At 44.2% G+C, this 18,614-nt stretch overlaps 1 long non-coding RNA gene across 2 annotated transcripts in view; it reads right to left on the reverse strand.

Moving 5' to 3' along the window:
* Positions 1-18,511, reverse strand: part of LOC125980631 (uncharacterized) — a 28,727-nt gene extending 10,216 nt beyond the window's left edge. The window contains exons 1-4 of one of the 2 annotated variants that reach the window (XR_011088067.1): positions 18,233-18,511; positions 18,071-18,126; positions 17,606-17,767; positions 16,392-16,536 (exon numbers count right to left, since the gene is read on the reverse strand). This is a non-coding gene — a long non-coding RNA (uncharacterized lncRNA). Of the gene's footprint in view, positions 1-16,391; positions 16,537-17,605; positions 17,768-18,070 lie in introns of both variants that reach the window. The other variant, XR_007485694.2, reaches the window with a different exon arrangement.
* Positions 18,512-18,614: the final 103 nt, after the last annotated feature.

An 18,614-nucleotide genomic window follows, 5' to 3' on the forward strand; every position in this document is an offset into this window, starting at 1 on the left:
GCCTACTTCAGAGGGCGGGCTGCAGTTAACCCTGCCTATCTTGCAGCCTTTACGAAGCAGACAGATCATTGAGGGGAAAAAAAAGGGGGGAAGATCTATTTTTAGACGTGCAATAAGGGAGGGGATAAGCATGTGTGCGTGTGTGTGTCTGCGTGTTTGATTTCAAGGGGTGAGCATGATGCGCCGTGATAGCCTTTTGCAAAACAACGTCGCCGAGGAGGCACAAGCTATCGTACACTTCACACGCGATCACATAAGCCACACATGAACAGTGGGCGCACGCACACACACACACACACACACACACCCCAATCTGGATATGGTCTTATTGTGCCTTTAGCGAGGCCCGGCAGCAGTGTTGGACTGGCTTCACACACACACGCCACCTCGTTCCCTCCCGCACGTGATGCCAGCTAGCTCGTTGCATTGTGCAGCCAAACCTTTTCACGTTCCTGTTCCTGCGTCTAATCCACACGTCCCTGATGCTGCCAATTGATGAGAGAGGGAGCGAGAGACAGAGAGGTACACCAAGCCAAGGTCATGCTAGTCTGGCATAAAAGTTCAGTTGTTGCAGCTCATAGTGGAATTTTAAGACATTATTTATTTATTCGCAAAATGCAGCTTCCTTGCAGAGTTGCGTAATTGCCTGTAGGTGCCACAAGATGGCAGCAAAGCACAACTGCTAACGAAACTCCTCAACTCACTTCAACGTAGCGCCTTTGAGAATGCCATCAAATCTTTCGAAGGTCTACCGCACGGTTTTTTGCTTTAACGGCGTCATCATCAATCAATACTGTACAAGCCCCTGCAACAAGAGTTCAATCCAGTTTTGCAATCACTGCCAACACTCCTCTCGCCATTTCATTTCATCCTATGCCTCGCCATCACCTCGTTGTACCAGCCCTCCCGCCGCCGCCACCCTCGCGCAATCTCAACACCACACTTTCATCTCTACGACACACACACATAAGCTTCAAAACACAGTTCACCCCCCCCACCGCCCCCTCCGCTCCGACCTTGCCTGTTTATTGGTCGCTGACCCTGCAGGAAAGCAAAGGTTTTAATTATTCATGCGCGATGAGAGACTCCTGCCTCTTGTTGCCGCAGGACAACAATGCCAAGTGATGTCAACGCACATGCGTGGTGGCGTTGGACGACCGTGGCGCATCCCACCAGGCATACTGTACTTGCTCATGGTCTTTAAGTTAAAAAGAAACTGCTATGCACATGCTATTAGATAATTAGCTGTAATGTTCTTGTATTCTCAAGAGTAATGTTTCTAAATTGGCGGAGTATTATGATTTTATTTGTCAGAGCAGTTCTGAGGCGTAACAAGTTGCCACATTGAACATTTGGGTAAACAGCACTAGCTCAGTCTTTAGTTAGCGAATGTGATAGCTAGCAATATGCCTTTGGCGGTATTTTTAAAACTACATTTAAAAAGCACTGGTTGGTTTTGCAAGCGTATCGAATGTGTCAAACAACGTTTTCCTCGTGTTCCTCAGCCAGCAACATGCTAAAAACATGAGTCCGGTCCAAGGATTGAATCTTAACTTTCAAGAAACGCTTCTTCTCGTTCCACCAGCCTGACACCTCAGGAGTTGTGGGTGGAATGGCTCGGGGGTCCGTATTTTAAACGCCTTACAAATTCCCCCATTAGGCTGACAAGTGAAACGCAGGCTTTAAGTCAGCGGAGGCTCCACTTGGGCTGCCACGGAGTGGATGGAAGGAGATTAGAGGAGGCCTCGTTCACGATAGGAGAAGGGGCGGGGGGGGGGCTCAAATGGCTGACAGTCAAAGCAAGGGAGAGTGTCACGCCTGTGATGCGCAAAGTGGAGAAGTTCATTACCCCGCATATCATCACCCGGTGAGAGCAACCCCCCCAAGCTTTTTTTTTCCAGCTCTAAACCCCTTATACACCCTCACCCGTCACTTTGAGGCTCCCTGTTTCTCTCCCTTTGTCACACCAGCGCTTTGTTACGTACTAAGTGGCTGTGTTTTTTTTGGGTATAAGTGTTGAAAACACTAACCCGCTTGCCTACGGGTAACAATTCACAGAGATGAAGGGTGAGGGGTGTGTTCACTTTTGTGAGACACTGTTGCTGACACTGATAAGTAACTTGTGCTAGCATAAGCATCATTTTATGGCTAATACAAGTACATTGGCAACCGACACACACCGGCATGAAGCCCGTCACACCCACTCGGCTCTTTGAATGACAATTTGGCAATCGACTTCAGAAGTACTACTCTGTATTACATATAAAGGACATAATTGAAAGGAAAGCAAAACAATGACTCACAGTTGAGCCCAGGAGGCAAGATAATGGCCGCCTGCTCAGCCAGCTAAAGCAAGCTGAAGCCTTGCATGCTAATGTAGCGACGCGCTCGTGTGCGTGACTCCCCAAAAGCAAATGAAGACGTTTTTCGGTGTAATTGTCTTTTATAGCGCCCCGTCCTCAAACACCTGCATGACACCGTGACTTAGATCCTCTTTGTCGCTATGGCGACAGCACTTTCCCCACCAGGCAACAGGGTCACCCACTCCAGCGAGCTCATTAGGGCAGTTGTCACGTTCCGCCGTGACACCCTCTGGGCGACGGGGAGGATGACACTGTCAATGTGTGTGTTGTGCAGGAAAAGTGTGTGTTTTAGAAATGCGTCAGTACTTACACCAACGCGAAAGCAGAATTTGCACAAATGGATTAAATTTTGTGTTGCTGTAACCCAAGGACAATTTAATTTCTTTTTATTTTAGGAACATGTAGTGTGCACGCTAACATTTTTGGATGCCATTCGGTGTGTTTACGCTTGATATTATCCAGAGATTAACTCATTACTTTTTGATAATGATCTCCATCCAAATAGGGAATCCATTTCTGATGTCTTGGGGTTAAACAACATGAATACACACACGTGTGCCAACACATAATTCGACCCTAGAGGGCACATAAAAGGAGAAAAAGGAAAAGTAGAAGAAAAAGCCTCTCAGGAATGCAGAGTGAGATTGATTAGCTGGGATCATTTGCCCTGCCCAAAGGGAAACCAATGACAAAGAGTAACAAATCATTTTCCTTTTTGAGAGGAGGGGGAGAAAGAAAGAGAGATTGTCATTCGCTCTGGGCTCATCTCCAACTCTCATGGTGTCGCCTTTACTTATTCATAACTTGTGATGACTGCGTGCATGTGTGTGTGCGTGCGTGTCACAAAATTCAGTAATAGATCGCAAGGGAAGTCATGGCAGATGTTCATGCGGGAAATAATAACAATAAAAAATAATAATATATTTATCTATAAGGGAAGAAGGATGACATTTTACTAATATGAGTGCGTGTCAATTCAAATGACCCCAGCCTTTGCCCCTGATATGAGTATGGAATCCTTATTCGGATCATTATTGTTCATTAGTCAATTTTGTATATATATTTATAGATCCAGATATCTAAATGTGGAGTTTGGATACAAACTACTTTTGAAAAATATTGCCCAAGGTTATGTCGGCGTCCTCTGAGAGCTGCCGTAACATCAACAAGACCTTGTGTTTGCACACCATAGATGTTTCACGTTGATTACAGATGCACAAACTAAAACAGCCAAGGTTTGTTTTCCCGAGATGGGTCAACCGTGGTGACCGCTCGGCAGAGTGAATTTGCTCGGACATTACAGGGGGGGCTTCGTGAGGAAAGGCTTCAGCGTCGTCCCCCCCACACACACCACTACCCCCACCCATCCCTCTGCGAATAGCCTGAGAGCTTGTCAGCACACAACAAGGATAAGGACGTTTGATAGACGGAAGGAGGAAGGAGGGAAGATTGCAGGATCAGAAGGGAAGATCAAGTAGAAAATAACATGCCCTAGTCTGTATTTTATGTCATGACCTGAGGTGGTTGATTGAATATTAGCTTTAAAAACCCATTTTGAAGTTTGGGATTATGAGGCTAAAGTGACACAAAATGTTATTTATTTTATCTATTTTTATTTTATTACATTATTTTATGAAATGGCACGGATCATTCCTTCTTATCTCTCTTGAAATACTATAGCCACATGGGAAGCCACACGAAAAAAATCATGGAATGCGGCAGCGGTACCAGCGTATGTCGTAACAAGAAAGGGTGGCGCCACCGACTGGTATTTCTGCTCCAGCTCCACTGACTGGAGGCACTGCACCATTTGCTTCCCTAATTAAGCATTCATTGGCCACTAATGATGAGTTCTGACCTCCATTTCCTGCACCTTTGGCACTAAATCAGCCTAGAGTGATACGCCGTGATACGCGCAAACACACACATGAAGCCAGGCAGACAAGGAAAGAAGACGAGAGGGAGGGCAGGGGGACTCAAATTAAATGGCTATTCTTCAAAGGAGTCATAGAAAGGGAGAAAAGCAGCAGTAGTGGCTCTAATAGGGAGCCTTGGGGAACGCCTGGTGTGATAAACACATCAAACCCACGCAGCAGCAGCGGTGTTACCCCGCTGGGACGCGGCACCAGCGCTAATCCCCTCTGAGGTGCCACCACGGCATTCCCAGTGTGTCGGAATGTTGATGCCTGTAATGTTCTTGGAAATATACGGTACGTGTCCCTATAGGGCAAAACATGCTTTATTATAAAAGAACATGGATGAGAAGAACGTCCGTGTTTGTATTCTGCCAAGAGCAATGTGATCTGTAATGATTTTTTTTTTTTTTTAAAACCTGCTACATATAGAAATAAACGTAAATAAAAATCTGATTGTCTGCACAAGCCAAAACAATGTCAGTCGCGCAGATTTTTGGCGCCGTGACGGCCGGCGTTTTGCGCATACTCGGCTGAATATGAGCGTGACGCACTCAGCATGATAGATGGCCAAAGACACAAAGGTCGGCAGTCAGCGGGGTTTCTTTTACATCACCTTGACTTAGGAGATGAAGCTGACCCATCTTTCCGCATCACCCCCCCTCCATACACACAACAGCAGCAGTTGTTTTAAAGGGCCAGTCACCTCACAATAAACAACATAATTATAGCGGACTTCCTGTTCGGTATCTGGAAAGGAAGAATCCCACAGGAGAATATAAAATAAATTAAAAAAAGGGCGGAAGAAGCTACCGGAAAACAAGCCAGATGACCTCAAAGTGTGACAATGGACAATTTGCTAAGCTGATGAAAATATAATGAGATGTTAGTGACAGACTTCTGGCGTGACGACAATATTTATTCCCTGTCATAATATGTGAAAGTAGCTTCTTAGCTAGTTGAATTTAGAAGTGCATTTTTTTTTAAAAGTAAAAGGCCTGGAGGAGGATGTAAGACAACTGGACTGTGCCATTTTTTTTTCACATGAGAAGATTCACTTCCAGACTACTTCCTGGTTTATGAGGAATGAATATCTTCTTCCTCATTCACTGAATACAAGTGGACCATACCAATTGTCTTTACAGCTAGCAGACGACTTAGATCACAAAGGCCGACTTTAGACAAACATTTAACTCTGCCGTTGCGTCCATACACGCGCGGGCTTACGGCCAATCAGCTTGGCAGGCGGCGGGCTCACCTTGAAAGCTAAGAAGGCTTTGGCTAACCAGATTGTCTGTGTTTATCATATAAAGAAGAGACCCAAAAGTGGATTAGCTAAATTGTAACTGATCTGGGATCTGTCTACGACGACTGTACCTTGATGATAATGTTATGCAACTTCCCAAAAAAAACACAGACACACGGTGAAAGCAGACACACACACACACACACACTACAATTACTAAATGCACTAGTGTTTGTCGTGTGCACGTCATGGAAGAGTTATGCAAGCGCTTGTTGGAGCATAGGAGCGGCGAGGTGATAACAGAAAAGGCAGATTAACAAGGAGATGAGAAGGAGGTGAGGAGAGGTGATGGAGATTAAGGAGAAAAGATGGTAGCTGGGAGAGGAGAACAGAAAGAAGATTAAACAGCCAGGAAATGGATGTGAGGAGAGGAGAAAAGAAGGTAGCTCAAGGAGGTAAAGAAAAAAATAGAGGTAAAGAAAAATATATATAAATAAGGTCTTGCCCAGTTCTTGAAAAGTTACGAGTTGAACATTGAATTTAGAGATTATTTCCCGTACTACTCATTTGTTTTTATGTTGTGCTTTGATTGTTTCAAATTTCATCAAGGGATTGAAATGTCCTCCAAATGACCCCCACTATGAGAATACACCAGGCACAAAAGTGGCAGATTCAGCCTCGTCTTCAGAGTGTACTTTGAGCTAAATTAAGAAACCCCCAGCATCAAGACTGACCAACCCCCGCCTCTGCGGTATCGTTCAGCGCGCACCGATGATGCAAACGATGCGATCGATAACCAAATAGGAGCCAAAAGGGGCAGCCGGGATCTTAACTCACAGGGAGGCGAGGGCATACCGATCGGTCGACGGACATCTGTCTTGACGCTGGACGCCGGCCAAGGCGCTCCCGGGAAAACTGGGACACGGAAGGTTCTTTTAACGCGCAATCATTACCTCCACCAAGGTGCTGTTTGTCTCCTTGTCACCAAGATTAAGCCTACCAAGCCCATTTTTGGCTGTTTCCAATTTGTATCCAACCCGTTTAGTCACCTATGATCAAAACTGTTATCATACATAATCCGCTTTCTGACACATGCTATGATTAATGTGATCGCCCATCGTTTCATTCATAGCAGCCACTTTACACAATAGAAATGAAAGAATGACCAGAAATAATCCACAAAGTCAAAAAGGTGTCCAAAGCACAATCAGTCACCTCAAAATAATCCACATGCAGCGTTCCCTTTACGCATTGCCACCTCTACTGCAATATATGTGAGCGACCAATCCACGAAGGAGATAAACATGTCATGTACATGTGCAGTGGAATGGGGGATGGAGGTGTGCAGCATATCAGATAAATGTGTTTGCTGCTAGTTGGAAGATGGATTGCGGCAACAAATCCCCCGGAGTTGGAGGAGCGGAGTAATGGTCACTAAATCAACAATTTCACACATTCATAACACAGTTACACTATTAATTCACCTGCTCCACTTGCTGGCCCTTCAATTTGAGGTAGATGCTTCAGTGGACAAACCAGAGCCAGATAAAGATCTGCTTGATGCTAAGTTAGCTAGAAGTGAGCGCAAGAAGCTAAAGTAATACATGATAATAAATGGTAGTGAGTTAATCTGAGGCACCCAAGCTAGCTAGCTAGAATTCAAAGCAGTTAAAATATAATGCGCGAGATATGACACTTATCACATGATGACCAAACGGCAGCAAGCCAGTTGGCGGCAAGTTGGCAATTAGCTCAAGAAGCTAATATAGCAATTAAGACATAACACACATCAAAAAACACTTTGCAGACAAGACAGCCAATTGGTGGCTAATGCTAACACAAAAAGCCATGTTAGCATTTGAAACTTCTCACATAAAGCGCTACGTTATGATCACGTTGACAAGCATTTGGTAGCTAGCCAGTAGGTGGCTAGCATGAAGCTAACAGAGTTCCACCTATTGACCACAAGTGACAACATAGCAGATTAGTCCATCGTACATCATCACTCAGAGCTTCTTCTTGTCAAAGCGATGAGTACAGTGTGTATGTGCGGCATGCAGCAGATGTTCTCATTAGGGGGGGGTGATGTCAGGATGACTTATTAGAGACATTTAAGGTTAAAGTGAAGAAAGTCATTTCAATGGCACGAATAGCGGCTAGTGCCAAGTTTTGTATTTGCGACTAATAAGCGCTGCAAGAAGCCAGCATGAATTGCCTTCAATAGAAGTAGTCAGATGATCATTCAGCCCCTGAAGTCAGTTTCACTTGGTAAATTGGAATTTAGTGCGTCTATAATGAGTACTCCCCCCCGAAAAAGTTTCAAAATCCAATGCCAAGGACACAGAAAGTCTGCCATTTTGATTAGCAGCAGCCATTTCTAGGGATTCCTTCAAAAACAAACTACTCAAAGAGATTATGAAAATTCAGCTCCTGAAGCCAGTTTCATTTAACAGCGTGAAATTTGCCCAACGTGCCTACGACTCACAAAAAAGTTCGAGAAACTTTGGTTCGAAGGGTCCATTTTGAGCTCATCTATTTCTTCGAAGACACTAGCGGCAGAAACGCCATTTGATGACAACAGGTAGATAACACGCATTCATTCTATAAAAAGCAGCCAGCATATTGGCAGAATTGTTTTTTTTTTGTTATGTCCACATAGTAAAGGTAACTAAGCATGAAGATATGCAGGCGTACGAAATCTATCTCCACGTTGAAGCCTCTCATGTCATATTTTTGCTTCCCTTCTATATTCTAAATGTCCATAATCTGTTTTTCTGGCTTGAAGCCCAAATGTGTGGGCGGAAGAAGAAGAAGAAGCAGACGAAGAAGTAAACAAGGCACGCTTGCCTCATCAAAGGTTGTTTAATCCATACTTGTAACGGTCAAAATTGACAAGGAATAAGAAGAGAGGGGGGGTAAAAAAAGGAAATTTGGATTTTGCTGAGACAAAAATGTCCCATGAGACGTTTTGGCAAAAAGAGTCAAAACTGCTGAGTATAATGAAGGAGCTGCTTTTGCGGACATGCATAGCGCTCGACGGGACCGAAACATGTGCCGTGACGCCCTGGTGGGTGTGAGGGGGAGGTGGAAGTCGGATTCCATAAAAAATTCTGCTGACATCCGTGGGTGTCAACTTGCATTACGCAGAACAGATCAGCAAATATATGTTCTGGACGGACAATGTCGGCATTAAAAAGACAAATTCTCGTACAGTAAGAGTCCGTCAGAGGCTGAGCAGCATTGTCGTTGTTGACATCATCATCACCAGGCTGCAGCGTCCTCACATCATTAATGACAACGACACAAACGTGATTTATGACCTCTGCACGCACACCACAATCCCCCGGTGAGCTCCGAGGTGGGAGGGGGCGGGGGAATTAAGGTACTTCTTCAGGAATCGGATCAGGGGGGGGGACCCGAAACAACATCCCGCATGTTTCCTTTCCTTCAGCGACTCTCACAGTGGCTATTTCGGGAGCGCCTCCACATAGATCAATATAACCCTCTTACTGCACTGCAGTAGAGTTTGAAAAGAAAAAAAAAAAAAAAGTTGCGTGACGCCGCAGCATTCCGGGACGTGCTGTTCAAAAGAGGATTTTGACAGAAAAAGGGGAGGTGGTGGCTTTAACCAAAAAATATATATAATATATTTAAAAATATATAAAAATATACGGTATATTTTTAAAAATATGTAGAGATATCGTACATTTAAGTTGGAGGCTGACTTTATTTCAAAAGGGCTGCAGCAAAAATTACCAGTGAGGGGAGCAGGGAAAGTTTCAGAGTTTTTTTTTTTTTCTTTTTCTTCTTTTTCCTCACAGATTGCGATCGTCTCCGCATCTACAACAAGAACAATAGCATCTCATACCCAGAGCCTGAAGGGTGCAGCAACAAAAAGCTACTTCAGGAGAATCATTAACTTCGCAGTGGCATATTCGGAGCGTGGAAGAGATACCAGGCGACAGGCCAAGAGATGAAATAAGAGAAACTGGAATTTAAAACGGAAAAAGAAAGGAGTATTAGGGAGAACATGAACATTGCTTGCACACAACATTGTGGAGCGCTAAAGTTTTTGATAGCAACAAATGTTGGTGCTGCCGTTTCTCAAAGCCACTGATAAAAAAAAAAAGTTAGAAAAGAATCATGCGATAATAAAGTCAGCATATCAGCACAACGTTTCAATTTTTCCAATTATTACAAGCTGGGAAAAGGACAGTTCCTGATTTTCCGAGGGGTTCCTTTAATGGATCAGATTGAAACCCCCCCGTTATCATGAATTCACATATCTAAGCTGATGTTGGCGTTTTTCTCCTTGTAATCGCTTTTCGCTTACTTTTTTTTGCCACATTTCAGCGCCTGACGCTGTTGTTTTTTTGGCATTGTTTTCGCTCCTCGGGGCGAAAGATCCCCCCCGCAGTGGGGGGGAGAGTGGTAAATAATGCACACACACACAAGATAAAATGAGTTTCACAATTAAATTGTTTGGAAGTGGGCTAACTGCAAATAGCGTACACGCTATGATAGAAGTGCATCGATTGTGTTTGGATATTTATAGATGTCTTCGGGCTGGTGTAATGGCCCGTTTTTATAAGCTTGTTCTAATTTTGCATATCTAATATGAAATGTTCAAGATAGGAGCGATGTGATGATAACCGTGCACAGATGGAGGAAGTGGAGGGAAGAAAGGGGTCGGTTTAATCTTCACTTGTGCGAGCGAGGGCTGCCTGCGTGGGTGTCGTGTGACGACCCACCGCCGTCCACAGCCGCATCCTTTATGGTTATTTATGAGCCCCGGCTCGGATGTAGCGCCTCGCCATCGATTCCTCAAGGTCAAGCGCATGCTAAGCGGCAACGGCTAAAGCAGGGAAGGTGAGAGGGGGGATTGGACATGCTTTGTAACAACAAAAATCTCAGAATTGGAAGAAAAATCGATATTTGCATTATTCATGAACTCATCTTTATGAATGTTTGGGATTCATTAGGTGCTGCTTTCCTGGTTAGCAACAGCTTTCAAAGGACTATTATAAACGAACACAACAGAGTCTAACTGGAATCCTAAACGTGAAAGCAGCCATCCCCACGTAACACAAGACCAAAGCTGTTTCATTATGCTTAGTCGGTCGGTGCTGCTGATTTGGTTAACAACAGCATTCTGCCAACTATAATTGCCAATTCAAATTGCCGTTAAAAGATACAGTAAGCAACCTTTTTTGGCAACTTGAAGTCTTCACACTGACCGTTCATATGCTGTATGTACTGCTGTTTTGGTTAGCAACACAGATCCAGTTTGCAAAACTGCATCATGCAACAAAGCAAAAGAAAAAGTCAAGGATATCGGCGGAGTTAATCGCTAAGCCGCTGTATTTCACCTTCATGGAGTCCATGTCTATGCATGCCTGTATCGAGTAACGCCAAGGTCTCCTCCTCTCAGCACTATCTGACACCAGAACAACATGCTAGCCATCGCTATTATCTTTATACATGGATGCTGCGTTGCATCGTTAAAGAAAAGCGCTTAGCGGGGGAAATTGAGGAATGCTGAGAAGAAATGTTCTGGCCAAAGGATGCGCCTGGTCGCAGTGTGCTGTGCTGGTGAATAAGTGATGAAGTGCGAGCTGAGCTGGACACATTTGTGTGTGTATGCGAGTGTGCTTTTGCTTTGTTGTGTGTTTGTATAAGTGTGCTTTTGTGTGTCAGCGGGTGTGTGTGTTTCTGGGTTTAAACATATTTGTGTATGTGTGGGTCTTTCGCTGGTGTGCGGTTTTGTGGGTGTTTTTATGGATATGTTCGTGTGTGTTTGCTTGTTTGACTTTTCGCGCGAGTGTTTTTTTGTGCGTGCGCGTGGCTCGAATTCAATTGTACTGTCTTTTACGGGCCCGTGTTTCAAACTTTTATGATGACGGGAACAATTTTCTTGACATATTTACACGATGCAATGATTTGGGACGTGGATAAAAAAAAAAAGCATTCTCTACTCCGCTCGCTCTATTTTTGTGTACGTGTTGCTTAGGATTAGTGTCTGTCATCCGCAGATATCAGTATGCAAGTTGAGGCTGACAGACATGGACAATATGATGATGATAATAAGTTTGTGCATAATGTTGAACAATTAAATGAAAATTAAATAAAATGCCAAATCAGAAATTTTGTGACAATGCAAAGAACGCAAAAAATATTTGATGCTCACACTGTGTAAGACTTGACTTGAGGAGCTTAGGATGGAGATACGTAGCTTTGCCTAAGCCACCCCCCTCTGCATCGTATAAAAAGTGCACAAGTCAAGAGGTCAAGGACGACATCTCCGCAGTTTCTATTCTCGGGGATGACGTCATTTAATGGCGCCATTAAAATAATGTTGTACATGTAAAACATTAAACGCGGGCCAACACATCCTGAATAGGTGAACTTAAGTCAAGTCAGCATATATAATATAATATAATATAATATAATATAATATATAATGAATATTCAATTGCACTTGGCAATAAAGCCAGCGTCAAGCTTCTAAATCCAAGAGTAATTAAAACTTGGAAAAATATGGGGGCGGGGCAATAAGAGCAATACATTCCAGAGGTGACAAAAGTACTCGCAATCTGCAATTAAGTAGAAGTTTAGCTTGATGCCAACACTCGGTGTTTTCCTACAGAATCACATTCAAAAGACATGAAGAAATCTTGTAGCCCCATTTGCAGCTGCGTGTTCACATGCATTGTCCCGGACAGCTATTGATCGAGCTGAGGGAGGGGGCGAGGGGGGGGGGAAAAAAGAAAAAAAAAAAAAAAATCAATAGCTTTTTTTACATGAACGCACAACAAGCAGTTTTGTTACAAATTAGAGGGGTAAAACAATAGCGCCTAATTGCACACAGAAACGTTTGTGTAGTGGTAAGATGGACAAAGCGTTTTGGTACAAGAGGTTGTTAACTCAATGATGACAAGAAGGTTAACGCAAGTGCTGACTGTTCCACCCCCCCCCCCCCACCCCCCCGAAGAACTTTTTAAAATGTCATCACAGCAGGTGGAGGAACATCTGAAGCCAAAGATGAGGTTGAGACAGACTGGCAGACGCCTCTTTAAACGATTCCTCCCACGATTTCATTTTGATAGATGCTTGCAGCTCAAGACAAATAAACGGCCACCTTTTGCACCACACAAGAAACAAAACGGATTCTCTGAGCCAGTTGCTAACCAAAACAGGAGCATATCAACAGTCTTTAGCATAGATGAAAGTGTGGATGCTGTATTATTAGTAGATCGAGCGAGAAAGAGAGAGAGAATGGGAACGTCTAGACAGCCATGACCCCTCTTCCATCATCTTCTTCTTCTTGGCTACCGGGCACATTATTCACCAAAAGGCACACACACACACACACACACAATCCTCATGTCGCCCTGTCAGCTCGGGGAGTTCAATGACATCATATGCCTGAATCACATGACATGACCTTGTTCATATGAATCATACGCCAGTATCGTCATGCCACACATGATTTGGCTACCTGCTTTGATATAAACATGGAAGCGTCCGGCTTGAGAAGCGCAGATGCTGATGGAGCGCACACAAAAGGAGCAGAAAAGCATGATCATAAAAACGAGCCTGCGTATCGATGTTCTTTTGGGCCAGCGGGGTCACGTATTGATCTGTCTTTGATTGTCACGAGGCTCATTTTATTGACCGCTCGCAAACACGATCGATACGTCCTAAAGTTGTTCACTGGAAGCGAACATTTCGCTTTTGTTCTTCTCAAAATCCAAGCGCGCATCTCGGCCGCTTACGATGCAGTGGAAAAGTCATTGTGTGCGCGTGCGCATGTGCGCACTGCAGCCTCAGCAGCCGGACAGCATCCCTGAGGGACGCCTCTGCCGAGCTGCACGCAGTCAGCAATCTCAAGATGGGACCGGCTTCTTCTCTGCGGCCGCACAATCCAAACACGCAAATGCAACCATCAATCATTGCGAGAGTGCCGAGTCACTGTCACAAAATCCTTTTTGTCACCAGGCTCGTTTTGGAACAAAATGCACATTGGAATATAATCTGTTGCGGGACACGTTTTTTTTATCCACATGAATGGAAATGGAAGCGAGCAATTAAACTCAGATGGAGCACAAATGGTACAGCAACACACGTAGACAGACAATATAACAGTAATGATGGTTATATATTGCTTATCCTCTGCAGAAAATGACTAATATAAGTGCTGCCACTGGTTTCCAATTCCAACTTTTCTCATCTTAACACGATATCTAGCCTCACATCGTAGGTATCCAAATACCAATCTGAGGGAAAGAGTGCAAAAATATCTCCCACTAGCCATATGATGAAAAACGCAGATATGGTGGAGGACAGCAAGTGTAAGAAAGAGACAGCAGGTACCCTGCGACAGATGGGGAGGGGGGTGGGGGGGAATACACAATAAATGTGTGTGAGGACAACATTTTACAGCACTGTTGAGGCTTGGCTTTACGGGAAAATGGGGGAAGGGTGGCAGGGGTGGAAGGAAGGAAGAGGAAGGCACTCTTGTTTTCTCTTCTATTCTTTTTGGCTGCTTCCCCTGGAAGCATTCCCGATTCCTCGATAGTTAGCTGACACGACGGTTTGTTATGTTCATAAATTACGACTAGAGCAGAGATTTTGCGGTATAGAAGCCACTAAATTCAAACAAATTATTTCAGAAAAAATAAAAACGCACAATTTTGCTCTAAAATTAATCATCTAATCAACAAAAACAATTAGAATAAAAAATGCTAAATTATTCCAACCCCTTCCCACATGTGAGGACATTACAGTACACGCTAAGAAGCCATAAAAAAAGAAGCGAGCTCTTAAAAATCTGCGACAAAGCAAGGGCGCTAACGATAACACCGTCGGGCCCAGATGGGAATCTCATTTTCCAGAGCATCCCAAGCAAAAAGCTAACTCCCCCAAGAGGGGGCGAGGCAGGGGGGTGCGGTCGGGGGACGTCCACAGGGAGCAGAGAGGAAGCTTATTTTGTGTGCGGCGAGAAGCAATTAATTTAGAGTGTGCGGCGAGCCGGGGAGCGAGGAGGTTAGACTTAAACGGAGAACGGGCGGCTCTGGAGAGACGGCTTAATTGTTTGATTGATTGGCCGCGACTCGCCAGGCATATTTCCGAAGCCCCCTTAGCGCCGATCAATGCCCAAAACCTCCACGCTTTCTTTTTTTGCCCCCTCCCAAGCCTACACGATTGAATTACGGGGCGGAGGCCTCAGGATGGCGTTACGGCCCCTGCAGCTTTTTTCTTTTTAACAGCAAAGACTGGGGGGGGTGGACCTTTATCGGATTGGTAAGAGACACTACATCGTGTACGCAAATGGAGTCACGAATCTAATCTGTCATTTAAACAAATTATGTGGAGGCGATGATGCATCAGCAGTACGCCGGTACTCCCGGGAGTTTGAAGATGGGTGACGGAGTGCTGATGTTAATAGAGACACGAGAGACGCTGACAGGAAGCGGCAATGAGGAGGGGCGGGGGGGCACTTTAGAATCCCGCATATGAGCTATAAGGTTGCGACAAAATGGCAGCGGGATTGTATAACATCACTATGAACACTGCTAGCATTTCATATACGTTATATGGATTTAACAAAATGTAGGGCCCGTCGGAGCCACATGTGTGAGCTGTCAGCTCTGACACGGTGGTTCAGCGGGTCAGGGTCAAGGCTGAGCGGGCGCCGTTACTCGAGATTGACAGGAACAAAGGTGCGAAACAATGCCTGCCAATCACAACGTTATAAAGGAAATGTAGCTCAATACCAACACGACAGAATTGTAAATAAAAGATGAGTGTGGTTAAAAAGAAATTATGAATTAGTCTTTTTGACAGTGTCCAGGTGTCCTTCAAAGACAGACGTGCTTTTTGATTTATCCCCTGAAGCCAACATGACTCGGCAACTTAATGAACACGATTTGCTTTTTGTCTGCAACCGCGACACCAAAGTGCGCCCTGTCGCTAGCCCTCTCGCCGAGACCGCTTAGCGTCGCCAAGTGGATTTTGCATCACTTTTAAATGACAAGTTGAAGGTTCTCGTTTCCCCCGAGCAGCGGGAGCGAAAGCGCTGAATGCTTCAAACAAGTGGCGAGGGCGCTTATCCGTCAATGTCGTTAACAAGCGAGTGTCGTTTAACCCACATATCGTATCTGGCGCCATTTCCAACGAGAAAGTCCCTCTTATCTGCTAATAGAGCTGGCTAATCCCTCAAACACGCATGTACCATCTACACGAGGAGCTGCTGATGAATACTGATGAGGCCGCTAGAAATTACACCGCACCCGGCGCTTCTTTATTATTATTATTTCAATGTAAAGATAATTTATACTAGATGGTCATCTAGATAATTATTTCAAAAGAGACATTTTTAATATTATTTCATTAACAATTTCCCCCATTCTCCTGCTCGGGTGGGTGCTCGGGGCCACCACCCACCCCACTCTATACGGCCCTGGCTCAAAGTTTTCCATTCAAACAGCCCAGCAGGTGTTGCCCACATAACTTTGTTTTAATCGTGTGACTGCAATTCGGAACAAATTAGCATTTAGTGTGCAAATGAAAGAAGGTCGGGATAGACTGGAGATGGACTGTTGGGGTATTCAGGACTACGTTCACACGCATAGAAATTCAACAGAAAGCAAAGATCCGCAGTGTGCATACCCAGAAAATTAGATTAACTGAATTAGGGGGATTAGATTGACTGCAGCTGGATTGGACCTCACGTCTCTAAGAAAGAAAGAGGACGATCGAACCAGAGAGTGCGAGAGAGGGAACAAGGGAGAGAACAAGGGACGAGTGCAACATAACGAAAGGAGAGAAAAAAAAAAAAAGTCTCAGTCTCAGCATATTTAGGCCTACCGGATAACTTTTTCCTTGCTTTGCAACTGGTCCTTCAGCGGGTGGGAGCGGGTTCAGACGGGTTCGTCCAAGGGGAAGGCACCTGGCTGGTGCAGCAGCGCCACCCAGTGGTGAGAAGTGGAACGTAGTCCACATTGGAGCATGGCTGCAACAAGAGGTGTCAGAAGAGGAAACGGTCACGCTCGGAAGCTTATTAATGAAGTCACGAGTCCGTTTTAAATTGCCGTGATTGTGTTTAGTGACATCTACTGGCGAGGTTGTAAACAGCAAAACACCTGAAAACCAGCACATTGGCAAATCTTTAAATAAAATATTCATATTTGGGTAACTGAAGGCGGAATTGTTATTCAAGCAAGCATATTAGGTCAGAATTTGGTGACATTCTTGAATGCCACCAAGTTAAGACATTTTCAAAGTCACACTGCAGTTTTTGACTGCACAAAAACTTGTGGCGTGACCCAGTCGAGTGGAATAATATGGAGAACATCAATGAGGCTGCGCTGATGGATCACCGACAAAGCGGAAGAGACAGAACGCCATGTCCGTGGCGTCCCCCCCCAACCGCATATCCTGTCATTTTTTAGGCTTCTCACAACCGCAGGGCGTCGCCTGAATACTGATAGCCGGCTCCATCACAGGGCAGACCGTGATGTGCACGACACAAAAATTAAAGGGACAGACAAAGACATCTTTATAGAAAGGACGATTCTGAGTTCTGACAAGATATTTTTTTCCAGAACCTCCCAGCCCGATTCTATGACATCACCTCTGGTCCTTTACACTCCCTCCTGCTGAGATTCTGCTGTCATTTACAAAAGCACCTTCTTGAGTCTCAGGAATCACCGCAGGCATTTTGTTTAGCGGTAATGAGAATGGGGAAAAAGGCGTCCCAGTTGACTCGACCTCAGTTGATTTACTCCACAGGATGGAAGATTAAGAACATGTCGCCCTGAAGCTGCTAATAGAGCCACAAGGTCACGACGCTCTTCTGGTCATTGAAGATAGTGATAAAGAGTGTAGGTGGGTCCCCCTAATGAGCAGCAATTAAAAAAAGGGAACCCCTAACAAATGTGTAGCAAACAGGTCATCACACAGTAAATCAAGTCTTGACAAGCAATTAGCGATATTGAACACTTTCCAATCAGTTTCCTCATTTGGCACAATGCCTTCGGTCAATGTGTAAACAGAGTGAAATGACACATATCCATAATCACCTGCTCTGAATCGATGGAGGACGACAAGGTGATAAACTGGAATGACCACAAGAGGAATTACGGGATGAGGTTGTTTCATCTACTTGTAATTCACGAGGATGTTGTCATTCATTCTCAACTGGACTACTGCTTTGTCTTAGCAGAAGCCTCTCATCCACAGTTCTGTGCAGACAGTGGAATGATATAGTTATGTACGTATATAGAAAGCAAAATGGATACATCGATTTTTAAAAAATATTTTATTGTAATTGTAACCCCAGCCCCTCCCATCACTTTTGCTTCACGACAGGTGAACACTGTCCGCCCCCTTAGCTTACAAAGCTACAGCAAAACACAGTTAACTTTACCTTCCAATACATTACACTAACAAAAATCCTCTACAGTACAATATAATTAATAAGAATAAAATATAATTTATATATTTGTCGATATACACGTACGTAATATAAGTCATATCGTACTCACCACAGAGGCTAACGCAGAGCTCGTGTACCTGTCTTCATTTTTTTCCCGCTCGTACTCTGAAAGTAAGCCACCAAAAAAATTCCGGATTGAAGTTAGCCACTCAACAAAGCACCTTACCTCATAAAATCCGTTTTTTCTTGAAAAAAGCGTTTTGGAAAGTACATTTTAAATCATGGTTTGGCGTCGTGCTTTGTGAATCAAGGTGCATCAAGACTGGTGTCAATTAAAACAGGTGTGAAGGAAAATGCGGAAGTAGGTGGACCAATGAGAGGACAGAGAAAGTCACACGTGACAATACGTGGGGAAAGGTTTACGGTCATAAGGGAAAAAAAAGGGTTTGAATGCGTTTTACAGCTTGTTCAACTGTTGCAGAAATACATTTTTGATGACAAATCTTCAAATCAAGCACATGGGGGCGATATTGCATTGTATACACTGACCAAGTATAACTGCAATATTTTCTATGATGAAAAATTTTACATTAAAGTATAAAATACAACTTTCTTAAACTTACCATGGTCCTGTTGGGTGTCATATGCAAACT

The sequence above is a fragment of the Syngnathus scovelli genome, chromosome 14 (genome assembly GCF_024217435.2).
Source record: "Syngnathus scovelli strain Florida chromosome 14, RoL_Ssco_1.2, whole genome shotgun sequence".
Taxonomy (NCBI): Eukaryota; Metazoa; Chordata; class Actinopteri; order Syngnathiformes; family Syngnathidae; genus Syngnathus; species Syngnathus scovelli.